We start from the raw sequence: 19,811 nt of genomic DNA, 5'->3' as shown, positions 1-19,811 counted from the left end.
GAAGAGACACAATACAAGACATTTTCTTCACCTGGGTGCACTCAGCTCTAGTGCCCCTATCTCAGTGCACTGCAACGCATGGACACTTCTGTCTGTATGTTGGGTGACCTTTATACTTGCTCCGGCTCCCTCCATGTTGCTCAGCAGTTGACTCCGTTATGCAGCTTTCTATGTTTCAGTTGCACTGGTGTCCACTGTTCAGGTTGTTGCCAGCACCAAAACACTCTGTGTGAGCTGGCTTACATTCACCCCACACACATCCAGCACAGGTGTCACTGTACATGTGGCCCTGCCAATAAAGGGGCCGGGCGCACGTGCCCATAGCCAGTTCGACATGATATCTGCTTGTTGGATGCATGAGGGCCCGAGCCCTAACACATTACTATGGCTGTGTACAGCGGATGCAACCATGTCACCGCAGGCAGCGGGTTGGAGCTTGGAGATTTAGCTTGTTGATAACCACTAAATTCGTAAGGGGAGTGGACTGGGCCATCGTACACAGAGCCAACGTGGGTGTGTTACTGATGTTTGCGTGCCCATGGGCGTTGTTATGTACTGGTTAAGTGCATCTGCATGTTTCAATGGCAGTGTGAGTCTCCTCCATGGGGTGTAGGTGGTCCCTGAAGGAAAATGGACACGCACGTATGTGATCTAGTTCACCTTCCATGGGTTCGGACCCCACCCGCACCTGTTCAGCCACCTCCTTTTGGCGTTCTGACACCTGACATTGGCGTGCCATGTGTGGCTCGGTGAAGTGTTGTGAGCCAGCCGTAGTTGCGGGTGCTTCCTGCTGTATGGTCTGTTGCAGGGTCTGTGTTCTCCTCTGCAAAGCTTGGCTGCCCTGGTCCTGGTGGTGGGTTGTGTGGGATGTGCTAGGGCTTTTGTACGACATCAGTATTGAAGGTGTGGAGGTCCTCTTCGGCATCACTGATGTGTGGTCTTCTGTGCTCTGCTGGTGGAGTTGTGTGTCCCTCTGCAATGTGAAGGGGAGATGCATGTTGACAATTATGTTGGCACATTGTTCTTGTTTACATGCAGGCTGCATGACAATGTACATTGTGACTGTTTGGGAGGTGTAGGATTTGGATGCAGGACCATCTACATTTGGACTACAAGACGGATGTGAGGTTGTATGCGTACATTTCAATTTCACAGTTTCCAGCTCAGTCAGATGTAGTAGGCCTGTTTCTGCGCATGTGCGGACCCAGTTGTGTCCGCTGTTATGCAGAGTTGTGTTTGCGCATTGTACCACATTGTTGACAATGTGGGTGTGCTGTTCATGCTATGTGTGTGTGCTGGAGTGTGCTACCGAAAAAAATGGACATGATTCCGGGTCATTGTGGGTGTGCAGTGTGCTAAACCTCGTTGTGCATGTGTGCCATTGCACCCATCTACCCCGTTCCGCCAGTCCCTGGTCATTACTCACCCAGTGGATGTTGTGTCAGGTCCTCCCGAGTTGTGTCCGCACACCCGACTCCTTGCACCGTCTCCACACTGATGACATCACATCATGCCAGCGATTCATGGCCTCCTCCATTGACCTCATCGACACTCTGCCTGCATTCCCAGTAGTCTCATTGTGGGCCAGTTGATGGTAGTGTTCGGTCACCTCCATGACACTGATCTCGTTTTCCTGCGGACTGCACCCTGTCTTCGTCTCCCTCTTCTCCCTGGCCTCCCCGACCCCGTTGTTCCTTGCTGGTGGTCTGTGGGGGTTGTGGGGTTCGCTTTGGCCTCTGCGCTTGGTCAGAGTGCATCCATGTTGCTACGCACTTTGTATTGTTTCTGGTGTGTTGTATTTGTAGCTTTTATAGTGCATTTTCCCGCCAGACGTGTGGGATTTGCAGGCCTGCAGCTGGTTTCCACTGATTTCAATATCATGATTGGCCTCATCGCAACTTTTTTTGCATTTGCGTTTCACATTTTAGCGTAGTGGCGTTGATTTTAATGTGGTCATTTAACGCGGTATCTGGAGACTATCGCATGGTACCACCGTGTTGAAAATGCTTGGTTAACACTGTATAATTTTCCCTCGATAGACTGCGATGTTGGAAGTTGCGTTATGTAACTTTTGCGATGGTTATCACACGTTCTTGAGAATATGCTCCAGAGTGTCTTGTAAGCCTACAGCCAAGGGTTCTAATATAAATAATCAGTACTAAGCATGGGCTGAAAATTCGTCCGCGATTTTGCGATCCGCGAATCTCGCGAAATTGCGGTAAAATCCGCGAATCAGCGGGGACGAATTTTCAGTCAAGCACTTACAGTGTTACAGCAGCAGGTGCAAAAGTTGAAGCTAATTTTTTGTAACCTTTTACAAAAGGGTTACAAAGAAATTAACTTCAACTTGGGCACCTGCTGCTGTAAGCCTGTAAGTGCTTCCTGGCGCCTTGTTGCCTACTTGCAGCTATTCTCTGACCCTGCTCTGACCCTTGAAGCAGGGTCAGAGAATAGTTGCAAGTAGGCAATGAGGCGCCTGTCACGAAAATTAAACCTCAACAGGAAGCACTGACAGATATAAAAACAAGCATTTGCAATGCAATAGGTCTCGCAATAGGAAAGTTTGAGCTAATGGTCTTGTAAATGACAATTTTTTTTATTTATGTGTTGGTTTTGAAAATAGCTAAATTAATAGCTTTGTCATTTACAATGCCAATAGTTATAACTTTCGCAAATGTGACACCTATAGCATTTGTAATGCAACATGTTTTGTATTTACGTGACTTAGCTGTATTGATATTACAAATTACAATGGCTTTTAATTTTTTTAAATAATTAATACTTAAATAAAAGTGATTTTAATTTATAATGGCAATAGCTTAAACTTCTGTAAATAACTTTTGTGAAGATTATGTTCAGTGTATTTTATTGTGACGAAAATCCAAGAACAGAAGTGAAATATTAACATCTTTTTGTGACATTTGTAATAAAGTTTGAAACATTGAGAGAACACATTTGAACCAGTTGTTGTTGAATGGTTGCGCAGATTGATGCTGGGTGGCATTGAGTGGTGCTGTGGTGGTGCTGAGTGGTGCTGTGGTGATGCTGAGTGATGCTGTGGTGTTGCTGAGTGATGCTGTGGTGGTGCCGAGTGGTGCTGTGGTGGTGCTGAGTGATAATGTGGTGGTGCTGAGTGATGCTATGGTGGTGCTGAGTGATGCTGTGGTGGTGCTGAGTGATGCTGTGATGGCACTGAGTGGTGCTGTGGTGGTGCTGAGTGGTGCTGTGGTGGTGCTGAGTGATAATGTGGTGGTGCTGAGTGATAATGTGGTGGTGCTGAGTGATGCTGGGGTAGCGCTGAGTGATGATGTGGTGATGCAGAGGGCAGAAAGCCACAAAAAGCAGTCTAACAAAGGGCAGAAGGGCAGAAAAACAAGGGAAAACGAATCTAACAGAGAGCAGAAGGGCACAAAAAACCAGTCTAACAGAGGACAGAAGGGCAGAAAAACAAGGGAAAAATGAGTCTAACAGAGGGCAGAAGGGCATAAAAAACGAGTCTAACGGGGCAGAGAGGTACAAAAACGAGTCTAACAGAGGGCAGAAGGGCACAAAAAACGAGTCTAACAGAGGGCAGAAGGGCACAAAAACAAGGGAATTACAGAGGGCAGAAGGGCACAAAAACGAGTCTAACAGAGGGCAGAAGGGCAGAAAAACAAGGGAAAAATGAGTCTAACAGAGGGCACAAGGGCACAAAAAACGAGTCTAACAGAGGGCAGAAGGGCAGAAAAACAAGGGGAAAACGAGTCTAACAGAGGGCAGAAGGGCAGAAAAACAAGGGAAAAACAAGTCTAACAGAGGGCAGAAGGGCACAAAAAACGAGTCTAACAGGGGGCAGAATGAATCCCGCCCTGCGTGTTTGTCCACGAAGATGCCAACTTTTTGTGCAATACCTCTACTCAACTGGAGTACTTTCTACTGTCTAATCAGTAAGTGCTCCCTCGTTCGCTAAATGTATAGGGGCAGATTTACAATAACTGGCGCATCCCCAGGGATGCGCCAGTTATTGTGCGCCGCAGCTCCGCCACCCATGGCGCGCCGCATTTACAATGCGGCGCACCATGTGGCAAAAACGGCACAGATGCGTCACGCATCTGTGCCGTAAAAAACAGCAGCGCATTGCTGGAGCTGTGTCGCACTTGCGGCACAACTCCAGCAATGCTCTGGGGGGCCCTATCTCCCCAATGCTGCATCAAGCCTTGCGCCTGCTTCAAGCAGGCACAGGGTTTTGATACAGCATTGGCCTAAAAGTGACTGAGTGAAATCTTGTAGATTTCACTCAGCCACTTTTAGGCGCCCTCCCCTGCGCTGGAACGCCTCCTGATGGCGCAGGGCTTTACAACGTGAACCAGAGTGTGGCAGTGCTGAACCAGAGGGTGACAGTGGTTATCCAGAGGGTGGCAGTGGTGAACCAGAGGTGCTGTGATGAACCAGAGGGTGGCAGTTGTGAACCAGAGGGTGACAGTGGTGAACCAGAGGGTGCTGTGCCCATACACGACCGCATGGGTAACTTCGCCATGCAAGCGGCCCGTGAACACGCAAAAAGCCCCGCGAACACGCAAAAAACCCCGCGAACACGCAAAAACCCCCAAGAAACACGCAAAAAACAAAAATCGCACGAATTCACGGATTTTGCGGATTGCGAATTCGCAAATCTCGCCCATACTTAATCAGTACATATGACATAAAAAGTAGTTAGCGTGCGCTCAAAGAGAAATAAAACCCAAGAGCTGTATTTCTTTGTGTAGTCTTTACTAGATCTTTCCCTTAACAGGCCGAAGTAGAATTATAAACAGTATTCTTTTATCCAGCTGGGCATATGCTAGAAAAATTGCTTCTAAGTTGTTTCTTAATTTTCAAAATATGATTAAAAATTGAAATCAGATTTTGATAAATTAAGAGAAAAAATTACTTTAACACAATTTACATTTTGATGTCTGAGCCAAAACTGGCCTAATACTAGTTTTGCCATGCCAGCCTTGAGCTGGAATACATATCCTTGGTTGGGAGAGTTACAGCAAAGGCTCAGAGGAAAATAATCTACCTCTGAGCCCAGGAAGAACAGACAGCATTTAACTGCTGACTGCTGTGTCAGGATTAGCGATCCATGAGTGGATAGCAAATATTGGCATTAGAAAAGACAGCATTAGTACTACTTTTTCGTTTTGGGGTTGCAGGAAGGACTTCTATTATTTTTAGGACTCCCCTCAAACAGTCAGCTTCCAGTCACATTGGGATAGTGAAACAGTTTGGTCCCGGTTAGGTGGGAGGAGAGCTCACCTAAATAAGCGAGTCTCCAAAGACTTGAAGACAGGCCTTTCTGGTGGCAGAAAGATCATTGAGTTTTCTCTTGCAGGAGTTTATTTTCCTCAAATTCACCCTGACCTTTACAATCTTGCCATTAATGTCTTGTATACCCACAATACAGCTACACTGAAAGGCCTGTGTGGGTGCTGAAATCCCCTAAAGATGAGTGAAGCAAACTTATACTGCAAGTCTTGAATATAGTCAGAAGAATCTACCTCAAGTGATGGTTGCAAAGTAGCCTTAAAGGGTACCTTTATCTGCCTTACACTTGTAAATTGTATTAAACATTTATTTCTCAAAAAATTAAAGACCTTATTATAAGGGGGCATGGCTTCAGCACCAGTGAATATGGCCTCTCTGCTGTGGAGCTCCGTGACGATGTGAGGAGGTGATTTCTCTCCTGGCGGTGTTTTCTATTCCCTGGACCCTTCAGCCGCATATTTCTTCTCATGAAGCTCAGCAGCACATGGGGGGCGTGGCTGAGCACGCAATGGTGGAAGACGTGCCTGAGTTGAGCTCCGTAAGAGGCTCCCCTACCACAGGCCATTTCTCTGCAAATATTGCCCGCTTTGCTCTGTACTCGACAGCGAGTGTGCATGATGCGCACACCTTTCCCCTGACGAAGTTTGGGGCCGCTGACTCTTGCAGAACTGCTCCAGCGGAGAAGACTACTACCCACCCTACCTACAGGCGCTCCTGACCGGCATGGTGCGGCACTCGAGACCGGGGATCCAACTGACTGCCTGGGTCCTGTGTGGAGGAGCGACGCCTCGGAACATCCAACGGGTCCACCACCGGAGCTTGTGACTGAGGGTTAACGAAGGGCCTGCTGAGGCGAGGCGATCTCGCCCCCATCTATTGCATTGCCACGCAGAGGAGCACACGAGGCAGAGCTGCTGCCCACGAAAACCCCTGCAGCCGAGGCAGTTTTGAACTGTAAATTGCCGCGGAGTGCCTAGTGGTGAGTCTCACTTGTCTGCCGGGGGCCGTGAATGACTGTATGGCATAACCTCCGTCCCAGAAACTTGGAAGCGGGCCCCCCGGCTGCGATCACTTCCGGCCGGCGCTTTAGGCCACTTGAGTCCGGGGACGGGCCCTGTCTGCTTGATACTGCAGAGGCACGAGGAGCTGGCGAACGAGGGAAGCTGCGGCTCCTTGGCCATGATCCTGCCTAAGGCTGCACTCGACGGACGGTGATCGTTGGTGCCTATCCCACGGCTCCGAGCCGGAGCCACCTGTTGCCTGGCCCGGAGACGGCGGAAGATGCAGTGAGTTGCGCCTGGCACCCCCCGCCGAGGCGCAAGTACGACTCCCCCTGAGTGCTGGCGCTGTAGTGGGCGACGCCATTGTGGGACTGTCGCGGGGGCCCACTCACCGCCCTACCCCACGACCGCTCTGGGCCCAGATCGTTGCTGCGGACCTACTTTGTGTACTGTGCCCTCCACCCGCCACATTCTGCCTTGTGGAGACAGCGTCGCACCCTTGAGCTGTCCCGATACCTACCCATCCACACTGTAATCCCCTCTGAGGTGCTAATGCCCGTGCCCTGTACGTGGACAAGATGGTGGGGCGCCTGAGAGGACCGGCGAGCGCCCAGTGATGTGGGGGGGACCGCAGGGGATTGCGACCTGACACACGGCAACTACCACCTGCGAAAGCGGACGAGTGGACATTTGAGGGATAGAATCCCCCCTCCTACATGAGATCCTTTACCCCGGGCACCCTCTGGCATTGTGGCTCCTTGCTTGCGCCTGGGAAGTGGCGCGCTACCCCTGGGCTTGTGTCACTTGTCGGCGGATCCGACTCCTGCCGTGGTCCGGTTCGCACCGTACCTCCAGAACGCAGGTGACTCCTTTTCCTTGCAACCACATAACGCTGCCCCCCTACGGAGAGCTGCTCCCCAGCCGCATATGCACATACTACCTTGCAACATACGCTTGGCTATACTAGGTGACACCCCTCATGTCTACGGGGCCCAAAACAAGAGCTGTGGCCAGTGGTGTGCAGGTGAGAGGCAAGACAATGAAACAGTCTGAGCAGGATCCCACGGCCTCAAAGCTAGACACAATGCTGGCGGCAACGGAAAGACTGGAAGAATCAATGCAGTTGACCCGCACCTCTCTAGAGACTAAAATTGACAGTGTGGCTATAGATTTGACCCACCTCCGGGCTGACCACTAGAAGCTGTCTGAGCGCACCACCACCCTGGAATCCACGGTGACAGAACTGACTCCCAAGATCACCCAACTAGATACACATGTCCGGGACCTTCTTAACAGGGTAGAATTTCTGGAGGACCGTGCAGAGGGCGCGGAAGGCCGGGCCCGAAGGAACAATATTCGCATAGTGAGCCTGCCGGAGCGGTGGTAACCTAGAGCGGCACCTGAGCATGTGGAGCGCTGGCTGAGAGCCATTCTTCCGGAAGGTACCCAAACGCAGCACTTTGTTGTAGAGCGAGCCCATTGAGTGCCAAACCGACCTCCCCCTGAGGGCTCCAATACGAGACCACTGCTGATTCGTGTATTGAATTATCGTGATCGCGACGCTATCCTCCGTGAAGTGAGGAAGCTCACCGAAGTCAGAGTTGATAACGCGAAAATCATGTTCCCTGATTACACGATACAAGTACAGCGTCAGCGTCACTCATTCCTGGGAGTGAAACAGCGCCTCCGCCGCCTGGCTCTCAAGTATTCCTTACTGTTCCCTGCTCGCCTCCGTGTCGTGGCACAGGACAAGACACACTTTTTCAACACCCCTGAGGCGGTTGAGTCTTGGCTCGACTCGGGCGTTGACACTGAACCTGGCGGGATGCCCCCGCGGATGCGCCGCGACAGAGGGACCCGACGGCGCCGGCGCAGGAGACCATCGACGGCGACCTCGACGCATACAGAAACGGATGTGGGCCCTACCCCTGAACATCAGCAGACTGAACAACAAGAAGCTCTCTGCATGGTTGCGGAGATCAGCGAATCGCTTTCGGGAGACCCAGCCCCGGGTACTAGCCCTGAACGTCAGCTGAGCGACGATGAATACCTTTACGGACTGCCGGACTCCCAGGTGTCGGGAGACCTTCCTGACGTTACACCGCAAACTGCTGATTTGCTTCACTGACAATATTTTACAACTGATCGACCTACACATGAAAGGTGACATCATATTTCCAGAGGTTGTCCTACACGATGCTAGACTTGCTGCTGTACCACTGGGGACGGTACCCTGCTGCAGTGACAGGGTCTGGATCTGCTTCCTGTGCACCTGTGTGAAGTAACATGCACTAATGATACTCCTTGTCTGCTCCGAAGGGTGGCGTATCCTGGGTTTGTATGGTGAGGTGGACATACCTCCCCAGAGGTAAGTGCCTATATGCGCCCCGCCAACTCCCACTGTTATTTCCCTGGTACTTGGCCCACTTGGACTTCCTCCACTATGTACTGGTGACTTTCGCTGATTGTGGGCATTGAAACAAAAACTGCCTGTGTTGGGGAGTATATACCCTCACCCTGTTTGCATGAATCCTTGGTACGCTTAATACTACAACCTCAGTACACTCCCCCCTGAAGACACGAACTGTTAGTGCTCACTAGAGCGTTTGGACGGCGACATGTTCAGCTGTTGTCCTTTTGGAATTCTGTTTATGTTTTTCATGTTTCTGAGACTGGTACTTTTTCCCTTCCCCTATGCTGTGTGCCGGCGGGGTGGCGGGGCTGTGCGGGTGTTGTGGTGGCCATGGTGTGACACACTGATCCTTTGGGCTGTTGGGTGGGTTGTCGGAGGTGGGTGGTGGGGGCGGGGGGAGTGGGAATGGCAATGCAATGTCTCCTATTAAATTTTTCACCTGGAACGTGCGTAATATGCATACCCCCTCGCGACGTTATCAGGTATATTCATATCTCAAACGACACCAAGTACAAATTGCTCTGCTGCAAGAGACACACTTGACAGAACGCGAGTCACGCACATTGCGACGCAGATGGAGAGGGCAACTGCATGCCACAGATTTCTCAGCCTATGCGCGTGGAACTTTGATATGGATTCGCCCAGGGGTCCCCTTTGCTCTCACTCACAGCACACTAGACCCTGAGGGCAGATATGGGATATTGCAGGGTAGACTGGACGGTCAGCAGATAGTCATAGCTTCTGTGTACGCCCCTAACACTGAGCAAGGACGGTTTCTTATGCAGTTATCGGCAGCACTAGCGACATGGCCGGGCGTCCCACTCTTACTCGGAGGCGACTATAACTGCGTGCTAGATTCCCCCCACTGGCGAGCACACCGGTAACCGGTACTTCACGAACATTTGCTGACTGGGCGGTTCAGTGGGATCTACACGATGCCTGGCGTACTCGCAATCCCAACGTAAGAATGTACTCATATTATTCAGGTGCACACACATTACACGTCAGACTGGACAGAAACATGTTGTCTAGAGACCTGTTGCCTCATGTCACATGCTATTTAGGCCGCACTCACTCAGATCACAACCCTCACATACTTGACTTTTCCTGGGAACGCCCACACCCACCGATCCCCACGTGGAGACTTCAGCCATACGTCTTACTGGACGCCCCATTCCGGGAAACACTCTCGTCCCACATTCTTCAGTACTTTGAAGATAATACTGACACTGCATCCTCCCCGCAGACTGAGTGGGACGCATTCAAAGTAGTCACACGGGGTTGTTGTCTGGGCACACAGGCGGGACTGAGGCGACAGGTAGATAGGGATCTGACAAAGGTGGAGTCTACCCTGTTAGATTGTGAACAGGAAGCTGCGCAAGGCGATGACACACGACTTATAGCCACACACACGCAACATGCCCAGCTCCTGGATAGAATCAAGAATCTGAATTATGCCGCACACTCGGCACGCACACACCACGCTAGCGCAAGCCAGGCAAGCTTTTGACTTGGCTGATTAGACAGGACACTCAAACACTGCTGATAATGAACATCCGCACTGCACAAGGGACTGTGGTGTACACACAGAGGGCCATACACGAGGATTTTACTAGTCATTACACGGATCTGTACCGCTCCCGACTACGGGCCACTAGGGACGATATCGCAGAGTACTTGTTGAACCTGCCACTGCCAGCGGCTACTGCTTCACAACGCGATGAACTGGGCGCGCCTCTCTCGGCGGAGGAACTCCGGACTGTTATTTCCTCCCTATCAAACGGTGAAACCCCAGGCCCAGACGGCTTGCCTGCGGAGTTTTACAAGGCCTACTCAACGATCCTCATCCCCGAGCTCCTACGAATGTATCGAGCGGCGGTGGCTGATGCCATTCTCCCACCCACCCTTAACGAGGCGAATGTGATCTCACTTTTAAAGACTGGTAGAGACGGGCTCAATATGGGATCTTATAGACCTCTAGCCCTCCTTAACACGGATTAAAAGATCCTAGCGTCTGCACTGGCTCAGAGACTAGCGCCTCTGGTCCCCACATTGGTACACACGGACCAAAACGGGTTTGTGCCCACCCGTAACACATCTTATAACATCAGGCAACTGTTCCATGTGCAGAGCCTGGCTGTGTCCCGCTGGCCGCGGTCAGGATGTGTTATACTGGATCTTGAGAAAGCGTTAGATTAAGCGGAGTGGCCCTTCCTCGTGCAGGTTCTGGAAAAATTTGGCCTAGGTGCTGACTACATCCGAATAGTGGAACTCCATTACTCTTGCCCAGTGGCACGGGTACGCACTGGCAGACTCTTTTCGGATCCTATCCGAGTGCGTAGAGGCACCAGGCAGGGATGTCCCCTCTCCCCTCTGATCTTTGCCCAGATGATGGAACCCTTGGCTTCGCAGTTGCGTACTTCTGGTGCGGATTGGGGCATCCCCCTGGCAGACGGGCTGTATTCAGTGTCATTGTACGCCGACGATCTGCTGATCTATGTCAGGGATCTGACCTGTTTTCCGCGCACGCTCACTGCCATATTTAACATCTTTGGCGATGTATCAGGGCTGCGGGTCAACTGGGCGAAGTCGGGGGTGTATTCTTTCGCCGCGGACACCCCGGAGTGCGGCATTACGGTGGCGGGAGAGCGGCTTCTTTGGTATCCAAACGTCTTCAGATACCTGGGAATTCGAGTTTATCGCGATCCCGCTGATCTGTTGGCTGGCAATATCACACGAACAATCTCGTCGCTTACAGCCCAAGTGACCTTTTGGACCTCCCTACCGTTGAGCGTCCCCAGTCGCATCACACTGGCAAAGATGATTGCCCTGCCTCGGCTACTGTACTTTTATGTGAACTTTCCCGTGTATGTTCCTCCTCGTATTTTACGAGAACTGAAAGTTCTGATCAGGCGCCTGATCTGGAACAAGGGGCGCCCCAGAGTGGCGTTGAAAACCATGTACGCTGCAACGGAGAGTGGTGGGTTGTCGGTCCCTAACCACGAGCTCTATTACTTGGCGGCGCAACGCCAATGGGTCACATATTGGCTGTGTGGGAAGAATTTGGGGGACACTGCCACAATCGATGAGGTCATGACGGCCCCGCAAATACACACATTATTTCACCCCTTGTCTAAATCCCGCTTCCCTGACCAACTACACCTTGCGGTGGCCAGAAAGTGCTATGTGAGATCCCTGAAACTCACGAAACCGCCTGCCACTACTGGGTACACCTTGGGATGGGGGGGCTCTCACGGGACCTGCGTTGAGCAGCTGGACGGCAGTTGATCTAGAGAGCCTGGACGACTTGTTTGAAGATGGCGCCCTACTTCCTTTCGCGACTTTGGCGGGCGACGAGGGCGTACCGGCTGGACAATTCTTGACACACGCGACGCTCCTGCGTGTATTGACACAAGCTTGGGGGCCACTAGAGGAGGAGCCCCCAACACATCTGTTGATTCAATATCTGCATGTGATGGGGAACGGCTCCCACGTGGTGCGTTGGCTTGCACAGGCGTTGCACAGCAACACGCAGTTCTCGTCACAGCGGCTGCGCGACAAGTGGACAGCTGATAGGGGCCGGGACGGGACTGACAAGGAATGTTCGCGGATACTGGCTGGGATACTACACATACCACGCAATGCCCATTTTAAGATTATACAATACTACATAGTGTACCGCGCCTATCTATCGCCTGACAAAATAAATAGATACTTTGGACTGACTACGTCGGCGAGCCCCAGGTGCAAACTCGTAGATGCACCGTTCCTATGTGCACTCTGGACATGCCCTCCCTGCACGCCTACGGGTGGGCGGTGATAGATACCTTGTCACAGGTAACAGGAGGAAGATTGCCTTATACATGGGAGGCATGCTTATTGGGTTTGTTCAGACGGACGAAGCAGACAAGGGTCCGAGAACGATTCTGGGATCTGGGGCTGAAAGCGGCGAAACGCCTCATTACCAAGCGCTGGAAAAATGACCCCCCCCCCAAGCGTTGCACTGGCGTACGTCCTTTGACAACTGGGCACGGGCGGAAAGCACTGCGCTGCACAGCGAAGAAACAGCGGGACTCCGCAAGTATCCCATAGCGCTGGACAGGGACAGCATTCTGGCGGCCTTCCATCAAGTGTGCCTGCGAAGTGGCATTGTTTAAGCACTGCTGCCTACCCCTGCATGACTCTGAATATTAATTTCTCCCCCCTCCCCTTTCCTGTCTGGCTCTGTTCACCCATGCGCCCCCCTCCCCACCGCCCCCCTCTTCCCCCTGCTGAACACTTGGCGGAACTCATATCTCGATCTTCTCTGCTGCTATTGCGAGGCGCAGGCCTGACTCCGCCCGCCTGGCCTACGCACCTCACGCAGACACATACACTCACTGTTAAACACCACCCAGTCTCTGGTTCTAGCATCTATCTTTTCAGATTGTTCTTTATATTTGACTGTTTAGCAATACAGCTTTGAATGTATATTGTATTATGGATATGCCCAACCTACTTTGGACTTGTATCAAAGCACGCCCTATGTTCCGGATTGAACAAGAATCTGAGGAGATGCCGGGAAGTAACACTTGCTTTACCACCACCCATGTAACTTCCTACCTACTGTTTGTATGCCAGTTGTACATGAGATCGACATGCTGCTTTGCTATTCTGATTATATATTGACCCTCACGTTCATACTGATTACTGTATGTGACTGTATGCAGTAGCTACTGATCTGTTATTTGTATTAAGGCATACTTACTCATTTTCATTTCTTCATTTCTGTAACACTGTGATGTGATGAAAAATGCAATAAACATATTCAAACAAAAAAATGAAGCTCAGCAGCACATTTTCGGCTGTTTTTCATCATCCATGGTGAGCGCTAACTTACTTTTCTCTTCACTGGCTGTCCCTGCACCGATATTCGCGGCCGCCATTTTGTTTCAATTCTGCCGACCGGACTTTCTCCGCAGGTGTTTTTTTGGCCAGTCATGTACTCTTTATCTCTTGAGCTCTTTTAAAACTCACTTTATTGGAATATCTGCCACATATGCCTTCTGCCCTGAGCATTTCTTCACAATGTGATGTTTTGTCTCTTGTTTCCCTCATGTATGGCTTATAGTACTTAACATTTACTGAGGAAATACCCTGTCTCAGAGATTTATTTTCTTCTCAGGTCTTGACAGCTTTGGACAATAATACACACCTCAATCAGCCTCTTTTGCTATATGGTGCTCTTGCTTGGTTTATCTTATGGCAAAAACGTGCTCCTCCCGTGGTAGTGTTCTTTCTGCTAATTCTTTTGTGTTGGATGATTACAACCCATTCAGCATTTTACAAGAAAACATGACAGAGCTGGATTCTGGTTCTACAGCCATTGGAGGTATGACGTCCACTATACCTCGCAATGCATCCAAGGAAACTTCTAAAATACCTGTTGCCTCATCGTCCATAACAAGCAAGCGTGTCAAAAAAGACCCACCTTCTCCTTCCAATTCTTCAACATCACTATCTATGAAATTGCTTTTGGAGTAAATTCGTGCTCTCAAGCCTTATATGGAGGATATAAATAATCGGCTACAAAGTCTTGAAAACCAATAGTTTGACACAGATCAAAAGGTTTCTCACCTGGAACAACGAGTGGACTCTATTCAAAGTGTTACTAATCAAGTCCCTTCTTTACATTTGGAGATTTCACTCCTTAAACAGCAAGTGGAGTGTAGTGGAGTTCCTTTATTCCCAATAGGCTCTGCGCATTGGAATAATATATCCTATAGACATGACGTAGGACTTAGGTCAGTAGGTCTCTATCGAATATACTAAACTTAATTGTGAGTGCCAGCTAGCTCAGAGGTCACTAGAAATTTTCTAGAATACTCAAGAAGGGATTTGTTTGTGACAACCGCATAAACGCGATAACTTTGTTTCCCTAGGACTGGAAAATATCTTCAGAGTCGTGGAAACAAGAGATAAGTATTTCACTTGGTCAATCGTGCATACTGCGTTTCTACAGAGGGTGCACAGAAATAGAGAGACAGGCGTTTCAATAACAAGGTTTATTGAACAGTCTTCTTTCTCATGCAAGAGAGGTGAACTGCTACAATCGACAGAATGCAAAGTATAATGCGTACAGCGAGAATAGTATAATAAAATACTACTGTAATAGCAATGTAAGGTTTCTAAGCCATATAAAAATACATGCATAAATAACACAGGTGCTTCTAAAATACCTAACCTAGGTCTAGTGCGAGGGTAGAAGTAAGTATTGTTTAGCTAAAGTTTTAGTTCTGCCAAGAATTGCCAAAGGTTTCTCTAGGTTCTAATCAGCTCCATACCTTAGAATGAAGGAGGTTGGTATCTCTGTCTCGGGACTCGATTTCCCACCACCCCGCAAGGGAAGTCAGAAACACTGAAGCTGGATTTCTCGTGGAGGAGGGCAGCTTCCTGATCAGTGCATCAGCTTGGAGAGTTGGCTTCCTTCGGCACTTGCTGTAGTGAGCCGCGTCGGGCAAGTAGGTCGTCAAACTGCACCAAACCACTGTACTTTGCTATAGCAAGTGAAGGTATAGTTATACCTTGAAGGTGTTTAGGAATGCGAGCTTTGACGCAAAGTCGGGCATATGAACGTCTTGAATGAACCCCTAAGGAATAGTTGTTCATGTAAAGTAACTGAGTTGTTGGAGAAATCAAATTCTAGCAAGGGGAAGTCCCTAATGGCTCAAGCTGGTTTTCCCAAAAATCGTTGTAACGTTTGGTGAACGGATGGAAGTAGCCATGCCTGTATTTGGGTAGCATGAGCTATGCCTAAATAAGGGCTTGATTTCTACACCTATATAAGGGCAACGCAAATTTTACCTATATAAGAGCATGAATCAGAAAAATACATTCGGAATCCAAAACGGCATATGACACCCACTCCACTTTCTTATGTACGACATTACTAAAGTCTAAACATGTTAAACATATCTAAACATGATGTGTTAAAGCCCACCCAAAACACATAAAAATGCAAAGGTACTGGTTGTACAAAAGGAGCATTGGTGTTGTACGCAGTTAAAGCAATGTTTCATTCTAAGCATATAGATTACTTTTGGATGCTAAATGAATGAATCATGAAAATATACATTTAGGAAATGGCTTGTTAATACAGAATAAAAAAGGGGTGAAACCATTTCATATCAGATTACATAAAACTGTTTGTGTATGCGGACAAGGTCCAATATTGTCTTTGGAAGTTTTCAAAGAATTCTTGTTCTCCATGAATAGTTCTACTTTAAGTAGATTACTTTGTGCCAAAAAAGGGTAAAAATAAAAAATTTGAAAAAAAATTAACTATAGGAAAAAAAAAAGTTAGAACTTTGTTTTGAAAAATGAAGGTCGAATTCAAAGATTCTCAGAACACTGTGTGCCAAATCAAAAGTCAGTGTTATATTTTGGAGAAAACAACAAATCTTCTACGTCTGCAAAAAACTTGTCTACCATTGTAGGTGAAAATTCAATTACCTTGTTTAGAAGATTAACCGCACATAGATTTGAAGCATCGCCGTCTGCATGGGTCGTATTAGCAATGTTCGTAGTTGATGATACCTGTGTGCGTGTTTCCTCTCATACCTCACCGTCAGCATTTTGCGTCTATGAGATCTCAATGAATGCCATCATCAGAATTGGTAGCCACTGCGGACAACACAGTGCATGGGCTTTTACTGGTTCAAGCAAAGTATCAACATCTGTTGGCATGACTGATGGGAGTGTCTAACACACATTCTTCTCAACTTAGCAGGCAGCATAGAACAGGTAAGATGCAATCTTGCCAAATTGGTCTGAATGAAAGAAACCATGTGGTATTCTACTCTCTTAGACGAGGTAGTCCCAAAATTTGAACGATACGCTCACGACACTTCATCACCAGTAGAGTTATCTCCATGGAGAACTGGGTGTCGCTTGTGAATTGGCTTGCCATATCGCAGCAGTAGGAGCAAAAATAGTATCCCTATAGCGAGTCCCAAAATGAGAGGAAGTCCACCAAACACTGAGTGCCCGAAGTTTGGAAATATTCCTAGGACTGCTTCAAAAGGTGTTAACAGTCCAGAAAATATGGTCTTAAATACATGTACAATACCGCTCGTATCAGACATGTTTAAGATACAACTTAACGTTTCTGAGAAATGTACAGGGCAGTTTGTAGTTAAGGGGCATGTATCTCGGCAGAAGTCCTTGCGACTTGCAGATCTTAGGTCTCTTTGGCCGAGGTCAGAGGCCCTGTTTTTTGCAAAAGAATGGCTTTCATTCTGCTTAAAGCATCAATTCGTATAGAAGAGATGTTCACTGAAGGCCTTAACGGTGTCTCCCTGTCTGACTTGGTCATTGGAAATAATACTTGCATACAGCAAGTGACCCTGGCTGACACAGTTACTAGATAGGGTAGACCTGGGAACATGCCTCATCAGCTGTGATCGTGTAACATGAGGTAACTTCCATTGGAAAGTTGTCCAAAAATTGGATCAATCACCGCAGCTGGTGAACCTTGCAGGTGGCAGGATAAGTTGGTAGAGGACCCATCGCAGGCCCCATGTAAATTAATACACTGACAAAGGAGAGAAACGCTTAGTGCGTTTTCACAATTGGTACCACTAAGAAACATTTCTCTTTCCCCACTCCAACATCTGTGTGTGTACGGTAATTCCCAGGATGTATTGATGTATTTGTTACCCAACCTTTCATATGTGCCTGCTGGTATATGGTTTAGGCAATACTGAAAATGGAAAATTGTAACAGGCAGAGTGATTGTTCCATGCATAATCCCTTCAGTGGCTGGCTTTTCAGTGAGTGTAAATGGCAATATTTCCAGTTTTTCAATGCTCAGGACCGTATAGTCTACTCTCTTTTGTGCCAATTTAATCTGTTTATCAGTGAGATTAAATTCTGAAAACAGTGACGGAGTATTGATTAAACGCCAAGGCACATAGCCTGAAAGTAGGTTTTGTAACGTCCAGCCCAATAGCATAATAGAACATAAATATGACTGACCATGTTGCAACATTACTAAGTCCTGTTCCATGATGTTCCATGATGTCTATGGTAGAGATGCTATGATGTCCAAAGAATATATCCTGGACGACAGAGTCGTTAACCCATTGTCAACCACAGAGAGAGTTTTCTCTAAATTAATACGATCCATTTCTCATATTCTTTCTGCAGTCTCTGCTTGTGTACTCTTCCATGCTTCATTATAAGCAACATAGACACCGGCATATGTAAAACGTTTATGACGCTATGTTCTTGGTCCTAGCAAGAATTCCCTAAGATCAGCGCCATCTTTAAGTAAAGAAAAGTGTTGTTTAACATACTTAAGTGTAGATCTTTGTAGCCAATCAAGGCACAGTTTCCCTACACTGTATATTGTTACTATTCCTGGATGCTGTCTTTGAACATATCTTGGGTCTGGCCTAGTGAATGTGAAACTCTGTGTTTTGTTTAGGAATCTATCTTGACAGATGTTTGCTTCTGTAGGCCAGATTAACCATTTTTTCCAATTTGGATCTGTTCTGTTGTGATGCCTAAATAGTATCTACATAGACCTGACCCTCTGAAGTGTTTCTGCCATCAGGTGTAGGTGTAGGTATGGACGGATTGTTCAGGTCTTTTATCTTGGCTAACCCAACACAAGACATCTGTTGGACAGTGTCATTCAAAAACATAATTTTCTCAGGGATGAGACAGGCTCTAAACTTAGCTTCTATTCCCTGTCCCTGCCAATCTGTTGTGCCCCAGACAGTTGTTGTGTCAATTTTGTCTTTCCAAAAGTTGAAACATAGTTTAGACAATTGAGCATAAAAGGTTGCAGAATACATTTGTTTTGTGTTGGTCAACATACTTTTCAATCCTGTTTTGTTAATATTTTTAAAGTAAAATGATTCTGGATTGGATACATTAAAACCTGAAAAGTATGGAAACGTATTGGCAAAAGTTTTTGCGCTACCCTTTGGTTGTGTAGGACAATGTTCCCATTGATTATACATAAATACTTTTCTAGGCATTGTCGATTTGTGCAAGAAATGGTGACCATAATGATTATAACAATACATTTGTTCATAATCTGATGAACCTTCTAAGTATTCATGATTTGTAAAAACAGCAGACTTTTCTAAGTCTGACATCATATTATTAACAGTCTCGAAGTCTCAGTCATCAGAAAAGGTACTAGATGAAACAAAGTAATTCAAGGAAATCTTGAACTGGTGTGGAATCTTCAACAGCTCCGCAGGGCCAAAAATGTCATAGTCAGTTCTGTCCCAAGCTATACCCCCAGGTATAGGAACGGCTGTGATGTTCACTGATGACAAGTCTCTTTGTTCACGATGATATGATTTGTGTGGTTTAAGGAGTAAGTTGATGTTCTTACTTGCTGTGTCCTTTTTTACATATCTTTCATTTATCAGCATTCCCAAAGTTATCACCAGAGTCAACCAAAGTGGAAGAAAAAGCACACTCAACACAATCCAAAGTTCAATCCATGGTGAAACCAGATAAGACTTTTCCAGGTGATGAAAAAGGTCTGTTGCTTGTTCTTTGAAAGTTCTTTTAGCTGGCGTTGTTTCAGGTTCGCTTGGATCCTCAGAAAACGTACCAAAGTTAATGAAGTAGCCAGAGGTAGTTATGTCAATTGTAAGGATTGCATCAGGATTCGTTGAAATCGCTGGAACAACAGGATCACTTGTTACGTTTGTGTAGACAGATGCTACTTTGTTGTCGACAGGTGTTTCTTGACAAACTGTTATTTGGGTCTCAAGAGGTACAAGTTCCATAGCTTTGTTGCTTAGTCCTTCATTTCGCACTGCATATTCTTCAAAGGTGCTGAATCGCTCAGTTTGAACCTCTTGGATAGTAGCTAGAGCAGGGCGACGCCTACATTGACGGAGTACACTTGGCCTACTGCTTATGGTCGGCCACATGATGTGGTTTGACTAGGTCGATGGACACAAACCTGTTCCCCTTTTTACCAGCAAGGGGCGGCAGTAATACTGTTCTTGATTCGTGGATTGCTAGGACAGGTACTGGTTGTCTGTAAGAAGGCCCAAATTCCTTCTTGTCCGCGATCTTCTCTCTGACTAGATCCCTTAGGA

Source organism: Lissotriton helveticus, chromosome 1_1 (assembly GCF_964261635.1).
Source record: "Lissotriton helveticus chromosome 1_1, aLisHel1.1, whole genome shotgun sequence".
In the NCBI taxonomy this organism is placed as follows: Eukaryota; Metazoa; Chordata; class Amphibia; order Caudata; family Salamandridae; genus Lissotriton; species Lissotriton helveticus.
Note: the sequence above shows the minus strand (reverse complement) of the source record.